Raw genomic sequence first — 21278 nt, forward strand, 5'->3', positions numbered from 1 at the left:
TTATAATGTTGTTTTATTCTGGTTTATATATTTTAGTGTGTTATATTATATTTTGACTATGTTGATCGGGGTCATCCCCATGTAAGATGTCCCGAGTCCCTCTGGGGAGATGGAGGCAGGGTACAAAAATAAAGTTATCATTATTATTATTACAACCAGCTGTTAGGATTTCTGAGAGCTGAAGGCCAAAACATCTGGGGAACCACAGGTTGAGAACCACTGCCTTGTGGCAACAGCAGTTTCTCCTGTGAATCTTAGCCTCTTTATGGAGAGAAAAAGCGGGGAATAAATAAACATAATAATAACAACAATGACAACAATGCCAGGCCACTGTTGTTTATTTTCTGGACTCAGATTTTGAAGGGTATCTGAGACAATAAATTTTTCCATCATGAAATCTGGCCACCTCTGTTTTCAATTTCCTTCCATCACAAAAAAAGCCTGTTTCCTGGATTTGCAATTTACCTACTTCCATCACTTTCCTGGATTTGCAACTTACCCATTCCCTTCCATCACTTATGTTCCAGCTTCCTGGATTTGCAATTTACCCATTCCCTTCTATCTAGTACATAAAATCCACCTTCCTGGATTTGCAATTTACCCATTCCCTTCCATCATATATATTCCAGCTTCCTGGATTTGCAATTTACCCATTCCCTTCCATCATATACATTCCAACTTCCTATACTGTATTTGCAATTTAACCATTCTCTTCTATTACATAAAATCCAGCTTCCTGGATTTGCAACTTACCCATTCCCTTCCATCATATATATTACAGCTTCCTGGATTTGCAATTTACCCATTCCCTTCCATCATATATATTCCAGCTTCCTGGATTTGCAATTTAACCATTCCCTTCTATTACATAAAATCCAGCTTCCTTGATTTCCGATTTACCCATTCTTCTTCATCACCTAAAAACCCATCCAGTTCATCCATTTCCCTCCATGACGTGAATTCCAGCCGCCAGGATTTTCAGTTTACCCATCCCTTCAAAGCGCGCATTCCCGTCGTGGACCCGCCTCCTTCGAGCATACGGATTGGCTTTCTCAAGCGGAGGGCGGGATTTACCCCACTTGGGAGATTGGCCAATGGCGTTTCCGTTGACGGGAGGCTGGGTAGTGACTGACATGCGCTCCAGCCAATAGGAGCCCGCGTCCGTTTGGCGAGCCGTCATTCCGCGCGTGGCGGAGGCTGAGGGAACAAGATGGCGGCGTGAGGGGGAGAAGCGCAGGCTGCGGCCCATTGGGCCTCCCCTGAGGTGAGCGGGGCGATTAAATAGCATACTATCTAGTAGCATAGTATCATAGAAGCCTGGGGTGTCTAGTTTTGTAAGATATTTACCCCATGGTTGAATTAACGCTGTGGGAGGAACCCTGGGAGTTGTAGTTTTACAAGGCCATCAGCCTTCTAGGCCGACGAATGGAATATGTCCCTCACCCAGGGATGCAGAATGCTTCAGGGCCATCCATAGGGATGGCTGAGATAGTGACAGCTTTGTATCGTTATTACTGTATTATATTTAATTATGTAATTCTATTTATTTATGCTCCGCTTTGCATTCCATATGCCAGCAAATATGGAAGAGGGTTATTGTATGTTTTACGGGCTGTATGGCCATGTTCCAGAAGTATTGTTTCCTGACGTTTCGCCCACATCTATGGCAGGCACCCTCAGAGATTGTGAGCTGTTGGAAAGTAGGCAAGTGGGGTTTATGTATCTGTGGAATGTCCAGGGTGGGAGAATGAATTCTTGTCTGTTTGAGGCAGGTGTGAATGTTGCAGTTGGCTGCCTTGATTAGCATTGAATGGCCTTTCAGCTTCAAAGCCTGGTTGCTTCCGGCCCGAGGGAATCCATTGTTGGGAGGTGTTAGCTGGCCAACAACTTCAATTCACCACGGAAAAAGAAAATGAAGGAAAACTGCCATGTCTAGATGTCCTAGTCATCCCCAAACCCAATCAGTAATTGGGCCACACAGTTTATAGAAAACCTACACACACAGATAAATATCTACATAAAAACATCACCCATGTTGAAAAAGAAGCACAATCCTGGCTGACCGTTCAAACCCGACCTCCTTCAAGCCAGTGGATATGCCGCCATAGATATCAGAAGAGCTTCAAGACCAAGAACAAGCCACAAGAGTAAAGACCCAGAGTAAAAGTGTTCTTACCATACATCAAGGGAACCATTGACTGCAAAGGGAAGCTGATGAAGAAACACAACCTACAAACTATCTACAGACACACTAGGAAAATAGAACAAATGCTACTTTCAGCAAAGTACAAGAGGGATCCTCTTACCTCTGCAGGAGTCTACCATATACCAATCAGCTGTGGACAAGTCGACATAGGGACCACCAAACGCAGCATTGCCCAAACACGAATCAAGGAACAGGAAAGGCACTGCAGACTGATTCAACCATCGAAGTAAACCATAGCAGAGCATGTGATAAACCAACCTGGACACAGGATATTATTTGAGAACACAGAAATGCTGGACCACTCTAACAAGTACCATGTCAGGCTACACAGAGAAGCCATTGAAATCCACAAGCATGTGGACAATTTGAACAGAAAGGAGGAGAGACCATGAAAATGAACAAAATCTGGCAACCAGCATTTAAAAAGCTCTAGATTCAGGACAGTAAATAAAGAGCAACACTCAGAAAACAGGGGAATTCCAGACAGGAAACAATCAGGGGCAGCTAACCTCCCAATAAAGTCCCCCCCCCCCCCCCAGTCAGGAAGCTGAAAGGCCATTCAATGCTAATCGAGCTAGCCAGTTGCAACATTCACACTTGCCTCAAACAGACAAGAGTTCTTTCTCCCACCCTGGACATTCCAGAGATATATAAACCTCACTTGCCTATTTTCCAACAGACCCAGAGGCCAAAGTTTGCTAATGCCTGCCCTACGGCAAACTTATCCTTGAGTTTTCTTGGCAAGATATGTTCAGAACAGGTTTGTCCCCCTGAGGCTGAGAGTGTGTGACTTCCCAAAGAATTATGCTGCCTCAGAGCATGGTGGAGTCTCCTTCTCTGAAGGTTTTTAAGCATAGGCTGGATGGCCTTGTGTTGGGAATGCTTTAATTGTGTCTTTCTGCATGGCCAGATAGGGTTGGATTGATTGACCCCTGGAGTGTATTCAAACTCTATAATTCTAAAACCCATTCTACACTGCCATATAATCCAGATTATATGATTTGAACTGGATTTTATGGCAGTGTGATAATAATAATAATAATAATAATAATAATAAACTGCACGCATCATCCGAAAATACATCACACAGTCCTAGACACTTGGGAAGTGTTCGACTTGTGATTTTGTGAAACGAAATCCAGCATACCTATCTTGTTTGCTGTGTCATACAACGTCGTTGTGTCAATAATAATAATAATAATAATAATAATATGCTTAGCAGGATGTCCCTCCTGCAAAAAACAAAGTTTTGGCAGTTTAATAAACTTCCCCATTTTTTAAATGATAGAACAGATTAGGAAATAATAACATTTATAACCCAGGAGCAAATATTGTGTTACATAGTGTAATGCATTCCTAAAATTGACAGCCAGCTTTCGATGGACAAGTAGGCAGTAAACTGTCTTTATTATTGTTTTTTTGGGGGGAGGGTTGTCATTGTGTTGTCGAAGGCTTTCATGATAGGAGAGAATACTTCTAGAACATGGCCATACAGCCCGGAAAACATACAACAACCCGGTTGTCATTGTGTTGTAGATGCAGGCCCCCTGTATACAGCTGTATAAAATCGAGATTATCTGCTTTGAAGTGGATCATATGGCCGTGTGGACTCAGATAATCCTGTTCAAAGCAGATAATGTGGGTTATCTACCTTGATATTCTGGATTATGTGTTAGGCGATCCTTCGTAGATCGAGGACGATTGTCTTCCATCTTTCTTGGAAGATGCCTGTGCGTGATTTTTTTTAATGTGTGGAGGTCGGTGCACGGCTGGTCAACACACAGTCTTCACAGAGTGAGGTTCCAGCAGTGGTGTGATTACACAACGACAGTGGCTTCTCAGTCTGTTGCAGCTTTCTTCCGCCTTCACAGCCGTTGTAACATGCACCATGTTATCTTCCCCTGCTCTGCCGTTGAGGTTTTAGGATTGTTCTTGGTCTGGATCCTCCCCTGTGGCCACTCCTGGGAATGCATGACTCCAGTGGTTGTGCCCTCAGGTTCATTGAAACACGCAAGCCCCCTCACCACGTCAAGGTGACAATCCATTGAGGGGGGATTCTGGATTATATGGCAGTGTAGAAAGACCCTAAAATAATCCAGGTTAAAGCAGGTATTGTGGATTATCTGTTTTGATAATACTGATTTTTATAGCAGTGTAGAAGGGGCCTAAGAATATCAAGTCAGATGATCCACAATATCTGCTTTGAACCTGGTTATCTGCCATATAATCCAGTTCAATTTGGATTTTATACACCTGTGTGGAAGGGGCCTCAGTCACCTAGTGAGTTTCAAACCCTGGTCTCCAGACTTATAATCCACTGCTCAAACTATTACACAAACCCTCCAATTTGTAGTAATTATACAACTATATTTTAAGATAGCCAGGTTTCATCTGGAGTACTGCATTGGGAACCTTATTTTAAGAAAGACAACATTGACTGAAGTTCAGAGAGTAGCAGTAAGGATAATAAGTATGGAGAACAAAACATAAGAGAAAATGTAGAGAAAGTTGGGCATGTTACCTTGTGGGAAAGATTATTTGAGTAACATGATTGCACTTTTTAAATAACTAAAATGTTGTTACAGAGCAGATGGGACAGGTTTGTTTTCTGCTCCCCAGAGAGGGTCAGACTAGATCAAATGGTTTTCAATTACAGGAGGATAGATTTCTATTGAACAGTTCAAGGAACTTTATGTCAGGAAGAGAGGTTCAGCAAAGGAAACAATTGCCTAGGGTCTCTTTCTCTAAATGTCTTCAAAAAGAAGCTGGAGTGTCATCTACTGGATAAAATTTCATTTAAGTTCCTGCATTCAGCAGGTGGTTGGGCTCAATGGCTTATGAGACTCCCAACTCTATAGTTCTATTATTCTGCCCCTTATACAGTAGAATGTCAGTCAAAGCTTCTACATTTTTTGCATTCTCACTTTCTTATAATAATGCCATAGTTGAGGTACCAGTCCTGGGGCTGATCTGTAGCTCTTTCTGCAAAGAAGTCGGCCTGTTCCTTTCCTGCTTTCAAAAATAACTTACAGTATGTAAAGCTGTGCCAGCCTTCTTGACCAACTAAAGATTTTAAAAATCAAAATTTATTTTTTTTGCTTCTGGTTTTGCACATTACTGCGTAGTGTTATGATTTTTTGTCTGGATATTTTTTTTTATCATTGCTTTTGGTTAAGCCTTCAGTTCTTTTTTGATTGAGCAGGGAAAGTTTTGTTTTTGAACTCAACTTGCACTTGGCTCTTTTGGGTTTAGCATTTGTCTATTTTGGAAAGAGTATTTAGGATTTTTCAGGGATTAGAAATGCTCTGACTAGCCTGTATGTAGACTATGAGGACAGACAGACTTCTTTTCATTTCAAACCCATCATTTCTTGAATGAAAGGCAGAATGAGGAAGGATGATCCCATCTGCAATGAAATATAATAGACCAGCTTGGAGGAGGCATTGAAATATCTAGTGTGAAAGAGTTGACAGATCTAATGCAGAATTGTTAGCGAGCTTCAGCAGATGGTCCTGGAAAGCATTTTGAATATATTAATTCAAATGCAATGTATTCATCATTATATACTCAGAGCAGCTGTGTCTATTGAAGCAGATATTGCTGAATTATTTCTTTAAAAAACATGCTTTGAATGTTGTTTATTCAGTTGCTGAAGTTATTTTTAATAGAGAAGGGAAAGATGTAGAAATAAAACAGAGGACCTGTTCAAAGTGCCTCATGTGCCAGATTATTTTACTGGTGAAGCCAAAAATGGTAGTCAACAGCTCTTCTTTTTTGGCAATCACTTTGAACATTTGTGAAAGAATAGATACTAGCAAATATGCAGATTTGGGTATCATTGTTTTAAAGACATGCTGGGTGTGTTCAGATTGTGGCACCCAGTGGCATCATTCCTCCTCCTTTCTTTTTGTAAAGGATGGAGCAACGGGATATATATGGTAGCTATTTGAAGAACTGCATAACCCTATATGATCTTAACTGAGCTCTTTATGGGAAGCCATCTCTCAGAGCCATCACCTTCTCAGGCATATGGTGGGAAAAAGAGAGCGCCTTCTTGGTGGCTGCTCGCAGACTCTGGGACTTCTCTAGGTAGGCTTTGATGGGCTCTCTCCTTGCTCCTCTCCTTCTGGCAAGTGAAAGCTTTCCTATTCTAAGAGGATTTTAGGAATTGACTGCAATAGGCTTGCAATAGTGTGCTGTCTTCTTAATTTTTATCACCTTTAAATTGATACTAAAAGGTTTTAATTGTGTGGATTACTTAATTACATTTTTAAAATAACTCATTTATATTTGTACTTACGTTTTTGTATCTCTATTGGTTTTAATGTTTTGTAAGTCCCATTGAGTTCTAGTGTTGAGGAAGAGATCAGAAATAAATTTAAAAAATAATGAATTGTGCATTATTGATACCCCCTTCACCTGCCTTCCTTGAATGCTGGATGAAGCAGGTGGACTATTGGATGCTGTTACTTGAAGGTGTCCTGAATCTCTACTGTTGTGATTCATAACACTTCATTTATTTTTGTTTTGTGTCTTCAAGTCATTTCTGACTTATAACGATCCTAAGGCATTCCTACCAGAATATTTTTTTTGTAAGAGTCGTTCAGAGGGAGTTTACCATTGCCTTCTTCCAAGAATGAGGGAATATGACTTTACAAAGATCCATTGGGTTTTTATGGTGAATTGGAAGTACTTATAACATGCTGATTCACTTAATACTTTGTCACCTGCTTTTCCTACTTGCCCAGTAAGGAGAATATCCTGCTGAGTCTTGCTGCTTGCATCCAATCTTTTCTCTCATCTTGTTTCCTACTGAAAATTTGCACCCAAATTCATGTGCCTCTAGGTTTTCTCTGGCTTATGGTGACCTTCTCCTAGGGCTATGTTGGCAAGGTGGCTTTAGAAGAGGTTTGCCATTGCCTTCCTCTTAAGCTGAGAGAGTGTTACTTGCCAAGGGTTGCCCAGTGGGTTCTGTGACTGAAGAGGATCCTTGCTGATTAAGTGAGGTGGTGACTACTAGCATATGCTTCCAGCCATATACATATGGTACTTTAAAAATGTACCTGTTCTGACTTGCATACAAATTCAACTTAAGAACAAATATACAGAACCTGTGTTGTTCGTAGCTTGGGGACTATCTGTGTATTCCAAATATACAGGCATTCTAAATTCCAAAACACTTCAAGTTCTAAGCATTTCAGATAAGGGATACGTGACCTATAATAATTTTCACAGTGCTGATCGATTTTAAAGTTCCTTACTATTCTATTCATTGGCTGACAAAATCCTTACCTTCTGAGGGTTTTGGTGGGAGTTGTTGGTACTTGTATCATTGAACATCAATGCATAATTTTGTTCTGAAAAAATACTCTGGAGATTTAAATGTGACTAGAATAGAGGTTGTCTATCTGCCCAGTACTTTTGTTGCTGCTCTTTCATTAGTAAAGTATTTTAGACCTGGGTACAGTAATTTATAACAGGATTTGTAAGCAAATGTAAATGCTATGGTGTTGGTTTTAAAAACCATTTAATTAGGAATCATTGCAAAGTGATTTGACATGTAAACTCGCTAAGCCAGATGTTGGAAAATTTAAGGATATTCTTGATTGTACGTGGTTGGAATCTGCAATAAACCTAGAGAGCTAAGTCTTGCTGAGTGTGCTGATTTTTTCCCCTTTGCCTTTGAAAATAATTCCGCATTGCAGGAGCAGGATAATAAGGACCAGAATGCTCTGGTTCGTATATACTAGGGATGTGTGTGTTTAATTGTTCAAGCAGCCTATAATGAAGCGGCCTTGCTTGCAGGTGATCCATCATTCTGCTACTGGGCTTGTCAGCTTTGCATTCTTGGGACCTGATTCCACTCCTTCAGTGGAGCTGAAGGAAAAAAATACTTAGATTTGATCAAGAATTAAAATTACTTGATGAGATTGGGGTTGCGTGCAAAAGCATGTATTTCTTCATTTGTAGCTGCGTTCATTTTAATTACGATAAATGGGCTTAAATGCTGGATGGGGTTACTCTCGGCTTCCATAAGAATACCATTTTGTTTCATCACCTTCACATGTAGATCTTTTGGGAACACAAGAGAAGGCCTTCTCAGTGGATGATACCAGATTCTATCATTCCTTTGTTTAGATTAGAGCCTGCTTGTTACCCTTTCATAAATAGGTGAAGACCTTTTTTCAGAAAGCATTTGAGGATTGATTGTATAATAGTATACTGCTTGGATTCCCCCCTTCCATTTTAAAGGGTATGTTTTCATATTTTTAATACTAATTTTAATGTAATTATATTTTAACTTTTAACTTCTTTTCTTGAATTGACTGGGGGAATGGTAGCAAATAAATAGATAAACTTAACTTGCAATAATCAAAAACAGTGTGAATGAAAAATTGTTTTCAGACCATGTTTCTGAGAATTCTTAAGGGATGGAGCTTTCTGATTTTGCCAGCATGTTACTTTTATTTTCTTAAAGAGAAGAGATGTTTCATGATATATTTGATGGCCTGCATGGATAAAGATGAGGTAGAAGGATGAAGATTGGTATGTCTCCAACACTCATTGGAAATTTGGCTGGAAACTGTGATCAACTGCAAGGCTTTTATTTATGTCCCTGGGTGTTGGGAGCATATGACTCTTTTAGATGCATATGATATTGAGGTAAAAACTGGTGTTCACAGCTAGACTGGGAGGTGTATGCTTGCTGTGTTTTTCCACTGACCATGATTAGAAGCTTCTGATTGTTTTGCATGAAGGGAGGAGAAAGTATGTAAACTATATGCTAAGACAAAACAGCTCATTAATTACAAAGTGGCAGCGTCGGTGGCAGACACAGGTTTAGGTTATGATGCTTTAAATTTTTAATATTTTGTTGTTATTTTGAAGTGTATTCGTATTTCACCTTTCCTTGAAAAAATAGATTCAAGGTGATTTACAAATTAAAATGACTCCTAAATATTGGAATCATACAAAGAAAACATTAAAAATGGAACTAAAAGCACTTTAAATCATACAAAATAGTACTACATGCTCTTAAATGGCCTTTCCTTTAAAAGATTGTCAAAATAAATTTTAGAAATGAACAAATTTTGCTTTTCAATAAAAATAGACCTTTCCTAGGAAGTGGCTCAACAACAGTGTCCTGGTTTAGTATGGACCTCTTCAGTGGTTTTGAGACAGAAGAGAGCAATTATCTTTATCTAAAGCGGTTTGAACTTAGACGTTTCTCATTTTGTCCTTGCCCATCTCCAGGCCCACGTTTGCACCATATTGATTGACAGTCCAAAGAAGAGAACTGGATTACTGTAAAGTGACGGCCAGAAGTTCATGGAGATAAATTATTTGTGCAGCTATGATACAAAAGGTATATGTCTTTCCCTTTTGGAATTGTTTGTCCTGCTACTTGATAGCTAAACACTATATGCATGCTGACATCCCAGGATCAGAATGTATGTTTAGCATCTTGTTGGTGAAATGTGCAGATCTAATTGAAAGATATCCCTGCATATGTACTTTTTTGGTCATGATAGATTCATCTCGTGCAGCTCCCTTCATGAGTCGTAGATCAACCATAAGTGAACAAGGGATACAATTTAGTTATGTGTGGCAGGACATTTTTGATCGACTAGTGTGGTGTAGGATCCTGATCCATGTTATGCTTTAATTTGGTTAGAGCATGCCATGAAAATAATACACATCGTACGTCAAGAAGATGCAGAAATGTTAGCAGGTGCTAGCAGGTGGAATTGTTCAATTTCCAATTAGTTTCTTTTTTCCTGGGGTGAAAACAGCCTCATCTGTTAGCAGTATCTAATTATTAGAGAGCTCTAATACCTTAGCAGACTACATATCCCAGGATTATGTAAACTGCAGCCATGACAGTTAGATTGGTGCCAAGGTGTAATCATTGTGTAGTGTGAAACAAAGCTATCTAAAATCTTTAAAATACATTTTTATAAAACATTCTGAGCTATATTTTAAACCTCTTGTAAAAATTATATTTTTCTGATGAGCAAAAACCTTTTTGAAATGTTGCTGTTGATTTTAATTCTCATATAATCCTACAGCAGTAACAAGAATCACCATCATTCAGACAATTATGAGACAATGTTTGTAATTTTTTGTTTATCTGGTTTGAATTGCTCTTAAATCTCTTTTTCCACAGGGAAAATTCTTATGGTTTCAATTAAACAATTAGAAGCTGAAAAACAATTGTGGTCTTGCATAACTGTAAGTATGAAAAGCTATGGACTAAACCTGATAATTGATAATGCTTGACAATCAAGTTTTAGGTTTCTTGATGAAAGTAGAAGAATTGGCATAGGAATGTAATCTGTTAGAAATCCCACTGTACCCTCATGAGATCTTTGCATAGTCGTGGTTGTATTGAAATGACTGAAAATTGGTATGCATTGGTAGCAGCTTCATAAAACACTGACAGTTTCCTGATAGTTGTCATTGCAATCTTTAGGCCCATTCACATTGATCCCTGAAGTAGAAAACTCTTTTGTATGTTCTGAAATAGAAAGCAGATAGGTTTATTCTTAATCAGTGGTTACATTGCTAGAGAGTTAATAGAATTATTTCAGACACCACAAACACAAAATAGTGGCTTCTGTTCTCTTCCGTGCTTATCTCTTTCTTCCCTGGCAAAGATTTTCATTTATTTCAACAATATATGCAGCATAAGACAAGTTTTGTTGTGAATGGAAATGGGGAAATTTTCTCTAGTAATCCGGTTTATTATCAAATGCATGCAAATTGATGGATTCCAGAATGAGCAAGAGTATTGCTATCAGTGGCAAAGTGCTTTTAGGATAAATAAAAAAGTAGTGTTCCATCTTTTGACAAGACCCTGGAATTCATCTGCAAAATGCTTTGTGTTAAACAGTATTCTAGAGGCTTTTCCAGTGTTTTTAAAGCATGAGGTGATCCTATGCATAAAAAAGCAATATTAGCTCCTTTTTAATGCAATCTGTCATTTCTGTTTCTTATTGGAATCTTTTCCTGCTGTTTTTCTTCAGTTGTACTGTAAGTTTTATTTCAATGTATTGAAATGAAATTGAAATTATTAATGCATTTTTAAAAGCAATTTTTTCCTCTGACTTTTAAAAAGCATTCTTAGAGATGTCGTTTTAAAATGCAAAAGTGCCAGGTCAGTGATGCACTGTAACTCTCCAGATATTTTGAAGGGGGAGAAGAAAGGAGGATGAAAGAAAGATATTTTTTTCTCTTTGATACATTTTAAGAATAAAAAGAGTCACAAATAGAAATAAATTTTAGCAGCTGTTGCTGAGAATTGTCAGGAAAAAGTTTGGGACAAGAGAAACATCATATGGATGTTTTCAAAAGTGCCAAAGACAGCAACAAACATACTAAACTCCTGACACATTTGCTCCAGAGTGTACATCCATATACTAAATATTTTATAAAACATGTGTGCATGTAATGCTTCGTTTCACTTTAATTATGTTAATTGTGTTCATTTCCAGGTTCTTTCCAGTCCCAACAAACGAAGGCTGAGTGTGAAGCTTTGCCTGTTTGTGAAGGCACTTCTGGCGAAGAAAAATCCCTCATCATCACCATAAGAGAAAATGAAGAATAATTACTCTCCTTTTGCTCTAGTTCCTTAACATAAAATTTGAACTTTTGTAGTAGAGGGGAAAAGATAATCTTGCTCTTTAAAATAGTTGACATTTTGTAGAAGTGTCAGTGGTGACAACCTGTTTTTCACTGTTTTGGCACGCTACAAATGTTTATCCATCCAGAGAAAGACTAGCAACTGTTCTGGCAGATAGTTATCCCTCTTCAGAATACCATAGTTAAGGAAAAGCTTACTCCCTACATTGCATTACTGAAAACCTAACAATTAATGTCCTTTGAGTAAGTGGATCTTAGTGTATGAAAGAACCTGGCAGAATAATCACGATATTATGTGCATATTCTAAAAGAAAGAATAACCTCTCAAAGAAAATAAAAACCCTTGGAAAATTCCTTAGCGGGGATTGTTCTCCTGAAAGGGAACCGTTTACAGATCACCGTCTTGATATCTCTATTTAGCAGCTGACGTCCAGCAGCTAATAGTCATTTTTTTTAATCCACTGTGTTGAAGTGCATCTTCCTTTTGTAAATCAAAGCAAATGAACAAAATAATCCCCATGTCTCAATCTGCCTAAAGGATAGAAACAGGAAATGTTGCTATAAGTTGCTGCTTCTCTAGCAAGTCCTTTCCTAAAGGGGCGAAGCCTTGAGGACTTCAAAGTGACCCCAGGTTCCCTGGCATTTCCACAGGTTCCTTGGGGAAATTCAGCAGCCAAAGGAGCAATAGCTTTCTCCAAGTCAAGCTCTTACCCAAAGGGAACAACAGCAAGTATAAAGGTATATATACTATTTTCCATTGCTTAGGTGAACAAAGAGTAGACATGCTCAGGAAGGGCTTCTTCACTACTTTCCTAGTGGGTGTAATCCACAGCTAAGGTGGACATTGTAATTTTAACATGTTTACAGATGATTCCTTTTCTCTGTTGTTTGTGATTTATACATGATCTTTTTTTAAAAAAAAATCATTGAGTAGTAGCTATCTTTCTCCACATTTTGCCAGGGCGAGTAGCTTCCTGGCAAAGTAATGTACCCTTTTATGCTGGATCCTGGAACCTTTAGTAGTGCACCTTACACAAATTATCAAAATGTGAATGCCAACTTTTTATTTTTTTTAAATCCTCAATCTGGGTTAAAATGGGATGACATAGATTGTAAATAATGGTCGGTTGTGGTTAACCAAATTCTGAATACTTTTTGATGGTCTGGTTAGAATTGGCAAAAAGGTTATTTTATACGAGGGAAAGCAGTGATGCTCATTTGGAGAGCCAGTTCTCTGTTCTGTAATTTCAAAATAATTTTAAGAGGAGCATGCCAGTCTAAGCACTTGTATGGGCTCACCACTTCTTATCTTGATTCTGTGTGATAAATGGATGCACAGAAAGTTCTTAGTATAATTTTATTCTGCTGTTTTCCTTAATTGAAAATCAAGTCAAACAAAATGAGAACACTCTTATAATGGTGAAAATATGTAGCTGCAGAAACTAAACAGAATGTCTGACCAGTTCATGAGCTTGTTATTCAGATTGATTTTCAAGTATATTGGGATCCCAAGCCAGATGGAAATTCCAAATGTAAAATAATTGCATATCTTTTTCAAAATCTTTGAAGGAATATCTATTGAAAATCAAAATTTGAAATGTAGTTCCAAATTTCTTACTTGAAATATAAGCTGTATTCTTCAAAACTGATACTAAAAATGTAGACGATTTTCACCAGTCGGTGGGATTTTTAATGTCTTAGCTACTTGACCCTTAGAAATATCATATTTGGATTTCTCACATTTTCATAATAGACATAATCAAGATCAGCCATGCCACTCACCCGAATGTCCAGCAAAGAAGTTTGTCCCTCCACCCTTTTCTCCTCATAAATCTCCTTCTAGCTATGTATTCACTTAAACTCAGTACGACTACATTAGGAGGAGATTTAAAGTTATCCTGGAGAGAAAAGTCTGCTAAATATGGCCAGGACATCCTGTTGCAGTACTTATCCTGTAGCATACCCTTAACAGTACTGTGAAAAAGGCAATGCTGCCTTAATCTTTGGTTTTACATGTTGAATTACATCTTTTTCTCCTCATTGGCAGGAAATCTTTCCATATGAAAGATCAAACAAATACGGGGCACGTGCAATAGTATAATATATACATATAAATATATTTTAATACTTGTGGACAAAACGTTACAAGTTGTTTGAGAACAACAAAATCACCAATGTCTTCCATTTTGAGATGTGTATAGTTCCATAAGCATTAGTGCTTTGTAGCAAAACTGTAGTGCCATTTTAGGATCGGTGCATGAGCCTAGTAGTATCTTTTTTATTTTAAATAACAATTTCAGAGTGACAAATTAATCGTGCTGATGGTGTAACTCATAAACTGGTACAGTTATGGTCTAAAGATGCAGTGTCGTTTCTAGGCAAATGGTAGCAGAAAGGCAGCAGTGTGAATTAAGGGGTGTTTACCGATAACAGCCTCCATGCCGCCAGTTACATTTAGATACACTGAAAAAAACTGCAATTAAAACCAAGACACAATGTTGAACAAAACCCTTGCTCTCTGAGCAAATAATTTGTTATGGGGAAAATAACTGATTACGTGTACTTTTTCAGTTTCAAGGGATGACCAGTTGACATATGGCTAATGTCTCCCTCAGCAATTCTTACTTAATATGTGACTATGTTTCTCATTGAGAAGGCCCAACATACTTTGAATTATTTAGCATATGTACCCTTAAGTATTATTGTATTGACACATCAGTGTAGCTCTTATTCAGAATGGTTTTACCATTATTGCTATTCAAGATATGTTGTTAAAAACCAGTGATCTTAAATTTTGATCACATAGATATGTAGGAAAAACAGTTGTAGGTGTTTCCTTACCATTTTAAATTTTAGATCACATTTTTTCTTGCAGTCCAAGTACCATTTGTATTGTAGTTACTGATTTTTTTTAAAAGAGTACGACTCCAAGAAGTCATTGTTTTCTTTTAAGTTCATACAATTCAGATTGCTCACTATTAATCGTACATGTTCTTTGCAGATTTGCAATTCTGTTTCATGTGTCTGTAAAGTACCGTATATGTAACAGAAGCACTACTTTTAGCTTAAGGAGGATACTGCATTTTATTTCTTGGTCTTTTCTATAAATGGCTGCCTTGGTGAGGGAAGGGATGTTTCTGCATTTGAGTTGATTATTGGCTGAAATTCAAAGCAAAGATACAGATTTTCTGCAGAAGATGAGATCTTGTGAAATTAGTAGCCGTTTAAAAGACTGTACCCATTCTCTCTTGTAAACTGAGAAGGTGGGCTGTTTATAGAAGAGCCGTAAGGACCAGAGCTCAGTCCACGTTCTTGTGTGAACTAATGTATCTGTACCGTTAAGAGAAGTAGATTTTAGCGCTTGGGAGAATCAATTGATGGAAAAATACCTCTGAAACTGGAATGCAAAATAGCACAGTATGTAGGGGGAAGAATCCCCAATGCAAATAAAGCCATAAGATGACTTAATAAATAGAACTTTAGTAGCAATAACTGTTTGCATGTAATAGGAACTAACTTGCAGTAGCAAGAATTGTACAGTAGAATAAATGGTATTAACCAAATAGGTTTGTGGTGCTCTGTGTCACAGGGAGTTGCTTGACAAGATGAGACTCAATTAAAAAAGTAGAATATCCTCTCCTTAAAGGAACATGGCATGAATGCCTCAGAGCTGGTTCAGGTGTAAGCTAGAATGTTTGTCCATTTTTTTTGCAACTGGAAAGACGTTTGCTATGTGTGAAGAAATGGATGAAGTCTTATGCTGCTTGTCTCTAGAAAGAATATGTTTGATATGCACCTCTATGGTGAAAGGGAGGCCTTTTGGAAGCAGATGTAGAATGTCTTTCACATTACATAATTACAACACATTGATACCACTTTAATTGCCATGGCTGTATCCTATGGTATTCTGGAGTATGTCATTTTGTGAAGTATCTAGACCTCCCTGCCAGAGAACTCTAGCATTTCTCTAAGCAACAAATCTCAGGTTTCTGTAGGATACACCTATGGCATTAAAAGTGGTATAAAAGATCTGTGTGTTGTAGACAATATCTAAGTCTGTCTATCCATTGGTGTAAGGTATAATGTTTAATTGTGGGATCTTGTCATTTCATAAAACTGCTTAGCTGTGTCAAATTTTCATAGGAATTTTAGCAAAGTACAGATCATTCAGATACCTCTACCAAGAGCTGTTGATGTCTCTTAGAGATGTACTTCACCTTTTTAACATGGAGATCCCATGTTGTTATTTCATTTTTTCTTAGTTTAACACAGATACTTTTGTAATTGAAAAGGAAAGGACATGATTCAGTTGAGTAGGCTTAGCAATCTCTTACTCCCATCACTCTAGAGAGTGTAGTAATACCTCCTTAACATACAGTTTGCACTAATCTTGTATGCGCGCGCATACTGAAGACCAAGGAAACTGTAAGTCTAATATGTAACTCTGCCTTAAGCAGTATTTAGCTGAAGAATATAACCAGATTCACCTGCAACATTGGGGTGTGTGCTTGACGAAAGGGATGTTACCTTTATTTCTATTCTTAACATTGATTTATCCATTACCCACCAACAATTTGATTAACACCACTTGTGTTTAAGAAGTAAGCTCCTGTTTTCAAACCAGAACGCACATGCAGTCTCTATGAAAACATGCAATTTTTTCTAAGTTAGCAATAGTTTCCAAAATAATGTTTGCAAACGGAATTTAGAAAAGACACATGCAAAGATAGTTAACAAATAGTTGATCACCAGTTTTACTTGCACAGAATATATAGCATTCTTTTCCAGAACTAGGAAGTTATTTTAAGCAAACATAGAGTGTTAAAAGTGTCACATACTTATATCAGTAGAACTTGCTTTGTTCCTAATCTTGTAGGCATATGCTTTGCAAATATATTTCATAGTGAACCTGGTGCTAGACATCACAGTGCTGTTGCTCAGTTCCATATGAAATAAAACTTCAGCTTATGTGTTTTGATTATGACCTTAAGGATATGGGCTTCATGACTACCATATACATTGGGATTGGCTTGACAGCTATTTAGAAAGTTACAGTCTGGTTGGTGACTTGTAGACACACTCGCACAGTTTCACAATGGAAAAAATATAATCTTGATCAATGGAAGTAAGGGCTGTAGGAAGCATGTACTTAAGGAGTTGTGTCTAAACTCAGTAATCTAGCATTGAAGTTTGTATCCATAATCACATAACAGGTGAAGAGAGTTTTTCAGCTATTCACGGACACTAGCAGCCCATGGTATACACATTTCCTTTTCTTCTTTGCACTGAAGTGATTCTCTTTTTAGCTCTTACTTAGCTTGAGATCAAGGTTTATTAAAAGCATATTGATGCTATTTTTGATGACTAGGAGGTCAATGTTTTTTTCGTGACATGTGCAAGCATGCCGACCCTCACCTGCATTTCTGTATTTTGTTGTCATTGCAGACTGGTATTCTTTTCTATCCTCTGCAATGGCCAAAATGACTCAGTTTTACTATACTAACCTCCCTTACAAGGTTAGTGGAAAGCATGGGGCTCCAGAGATGTGTCTGGATATGTCTCTTAGCCAGGCTCAGGATAATGACACAATCCATTAAGGGTCCCAACCTTTTCTCTGTTGCTGTGATGACCTTCTTGCTCTCCACCAGCCTCTGGCTGTTCCAGGGGTCTTCCAAAGTCATGGATGTAGCGAGTTGGGAATAATGGCAGAACTCTTAGCCTGCACTGGGCAATGCGGTGTCTTGGCCGGAACTTGCTTTTTGTAGTACTTTTGTCTCTCAGCCCTTGTGGTGATGTGATGAGTCTAACTTATAACTTCCCCAGTTTAGTGGAGAAACTCCCTTTCGTACTTCTTCCTTTCAGACTCATTTCCTTCCTTTCTCTTTGCTCTGCAATGAGCAGGAGTCCAAGCACAATACAAAAAAAAATACAAAGGTGCCAATCAGTATGTCTGAAATATAGGCTTCCAGTTTACACATGGCAGGCTTGTAAATGGTAGTTCTGGGGGACTTGCAACTTCAAGAGGCTAAGCTGAGCTGAATTTGCTTATCATGACATGAGTAATTTGTATAGGATGGATGGGAGGCATCTTTACCATATTTTGATGCATAGAGAGGCAGTGAGATCTCTGAAACACAAGCGTGTCCAGCAGTGTGAGGGCCTTTGTGTCATTGAAGAAAGACTTTGGCAAAAAGAGCCAATTAGGTTCTGCTTTGTAGGGTGAGACGATAAGGGCCCTTTTGTGCTATGCAGTTATAGCACTATGATTCCGGCTACATCTATAAAGGGATACTGGGATATATAATTTGCTGAAATATTCAGGGTCTCTGGCCCTAAACTGCAAATCCCAGATTTCATTAGGATGGAGTCAGGGCAGTTCGGATGACATTGTAATCCTGTAATTGGGTCTCATTGTAGCTGGAATTTGGGAAGTAAAGGAATGAAAAACGAGAACATAATTACATCTGGTGGGATATGACTGAAAGGTTTCTATACATCAAAAGAAGATAGAAATTGACTCTTAAGGGAAGGAGGTAGGAGAGATAGGTAGAATGGTAACAGAACTGGTTTTGATTGTTCGTTTTAGGTAGATTTCTTAATGTTTCTAAGTCATAGCACAATAAACATATCCACAAAGCTTAGCATTTCTTAAGGACAGGATGTTGCTGCAATTTACTCACTTGTTCCTCTGTGTAAGCACTTGAAAGCTTGCATGGGGCAATGACAGTGACACAAGCACACAGGCGCGCAAACCGTCTTTTATAGAGCTAGTATTCTAATTATGCATGATTGAGATGTCTGGTGTTATAGTTATTATTACCAGTAAATTGATATATGCATTTATACATTATGAAGCAATAGGAACTAATATACCAATAGCTTGAATTTTAACTGCTTTGATTCTCGGATTTTTCTTTTTTGTAGAGAACGCGCTGCCTCTTGAGTAAAAAAGGGGGCAGAGCATATAAATAAGGGAAGAAGCATGACGCCAAAACTGTGTGTTGGAAAGTAAAATCAGCTGAAATGAGCCCTTTTTAAACCTCTTACCAGGTTCACTGTGGTCCCTTGGCCCTGCATTGTATGAGCATGGTGGGTGGCAAGATGGGTTTCTTGTACAAATAGAAAGGGTGCAGAGTTTCAGAGTCCAGAAAAGTCAATAGGGAAAGCCCAAATTCAGAAATGGGGTGGGTAGTGGGGGGTCTAAGAGGACTTCTTGGTAATTCTTCAGGTAGTAGATAGAACTGTGTAGGAGCAAATACATGGAGTAAATGAAATCAGCAGGCAGTCTGCACTCTTCTGGCATTGAATTGTTTCAAGGACAGGTCTGCTTTTCAGGTATCTTTCAGCACCTTGGCAGCTATACAAAGATGAACTGGTTTCAAGCCAGCAATAATGAGGTACCTAACAGAAATCTATACATTGGAAAATAATGCTATATGCACTCAACTCAAATTGAAGCTTACTAAATCAGAGGGGCAGCATTTTCCTTTTACCTCATCTCTGTGTTTTGCTCCAGTTGAACAAAAGAAATACTGAGCATTGAAAATTGGGTGCCTTTCATGGAAAATATGTTAGTTACGTAAAAAACGTTGGACAAGCTTAGACCTTGTTGTATATCCTGGATTGGAAATTCATTTTTGTTCACTTGAACCTTAGATTTGAAATCCCTTTAAATTGCATTCTGGATGCACTCATTTCTGAAGGAAAACTATAGCTAATATGAACATTTCTTCATGGTATCATTTACCTTTTTCTTGCCTATGAAACTATGTTAATCAATACCTCTTTCTTTTCCTGAGCATATGTTTTGAACTTGTTGCGGAGGCCATATGTATACTGCCATTATCAGCAATGAGTAGCTGCCAAATGTATTTATAAAGAGTTTTGAATAGATTTGTGGTATTGACTTAAGCTTGGCTGCCCCTCTGATTTCATGTTGACAGGCTACACAAAATACATTTAAATTATCTCTAAATTCCTCCTCCTCTTGTTGGCTGTATGTGTTTGCTGATTGCACCTAGTTGAGGGTGGAATTTAGGTTTGTGCTACTTAACATCCTCTCACTTAATAGAATCAGATTATCTGTAGAGTGTTTGAAAATGTGCAAAGAACAAACTGAAAATAAGAGTAGCAAAGCCTCGATACTGGGGGAAAACACAGGAAATTTTGCCTCGATTACAGAAATAGCACTTATTGGTGTATTGCATCTGAACAACGGGAGAGAGATGAGGAAGGTGTATGTCGCACATATTATAGTCCACTGCACAAATTGTGTAACAGAACAAATAATCTTACCCTCTGTATATATCTATATCTGAAGTTTTCCAGAAGGCAGCTTGCTTTTTGTATCTATGCATCTTTGGGGGAGGGAAAGAGGGGTGAAATTGATTCTTTTGCGATTGTAAAACAATTATTCGACAATGAACTTGGAAACTCTGCTCCTGTATACGATTTTTTTAGCAATAAAGCAGCATGGGCTGAGAATGCACTAAAATGTCATTGTGTGGTTTCTTTGAGGAAGGAAATGTTGTAACAATTCTCTTGTATCTGTCATTTGAATGTTGTTATTTCCTAATTGCTGAATGAGCTTTGTAACAGGACAAATAACCTAGGAATTCTGCCCTGAATTATGTTTTCCTTCAGACTCCAAATTTCTAAAACTGCAAAATTTTAACTCAAATGTTTTTATATACAGTATGTGGCATTTTTGTTTTGATGCTGACCCCATCAGACAGACATTGCTAAATAAAATCTAACACCTACTTATGAAAAGGGGAGCAGAAAGTTTATATGAAAAAATCATAAATATAATGGGTTGCTGTGAGTTTTCCGGGCTGTATGACCATGTTTCAGAAGCATTATCTCCTGATGTTTTGCCCACATCTATGACAGGCCTCACAACTGCCGAGGATGCCTGCCATAGACGTGGGCGAAATATCAGGAGAGAATGTTTCAGCAACATGGCAATACAGCCCGGAAAACTCACAGCCACCCAGTAATTCTGACCATGAAAGCCTTTGACAACACATAAATATAATATTGAAGATACATTAGTATTAATTACTGAAAATAGATTGTCAGTATTCCAACTTGGTTATTTATGACTCTGTTACTATCACATACATAAACTTACATGCTTCTGTTTACTTTCTTAAATCCTTTTCAAGATGCTTTAACAGTGGTTCTCAACCTGGGTTCCCCAGATGTTTTTGGCCTACAACTCCCAGAAATCCCAGCCAGTTTACCAGCTGTTAGGATTTCTGGGATTTATAGGCCAAAACATCTGGGAACCCCAGTTTGAGAACCACTGTGTTATTGGGTGGGATTCTTAATACATTTCAAGTTGGCTCAAAGTGTGGAGAAGCGGTGAGCACAATAAAAGGCAGATTTAAGATTCAAAGGAGGTTCAAAGTGCAGGGGAAAGAAATGT

At 38.1% G+C, this 21278-nt stretch overlaps 1 long non-coding RNA gene across 1 annotated transcript; it reads left to right on the forward strand.

Moving 5' to 3' along the window:
- Positions 1–1150: 1150 nt before the first annotated feature.
- Positions 1151–20342, forward strand: LOC103278799 (uncharacterized). The gene is made up of 4 exons (XR_010006937.1): positions 1151–1264; positions 9461–9572; positions 10374–10438; positions 11701–20342. It is a non-coding gene; the product is annotated as an uncharacterized LOC103278799 (long non-coding RNA).
- The last annotated feature ends 936 nt before the right edge of the window (positions 20343–21278 follow it).

Source organism: Anolis carolinensis, chromosome 5 (assembly GCF_035594765.1).
Source record: "Anolis carolinensis isolate JA03-04 chromosome 5, rAnoCar3.1.pri, whole genome shotgun sequence".
Lineage (NCBI taxonomy): Eukaryota > Metazoa > Chordata > Lepidosauria > Squamata > Dactyloidae > Anolis > Anolis carolinensis.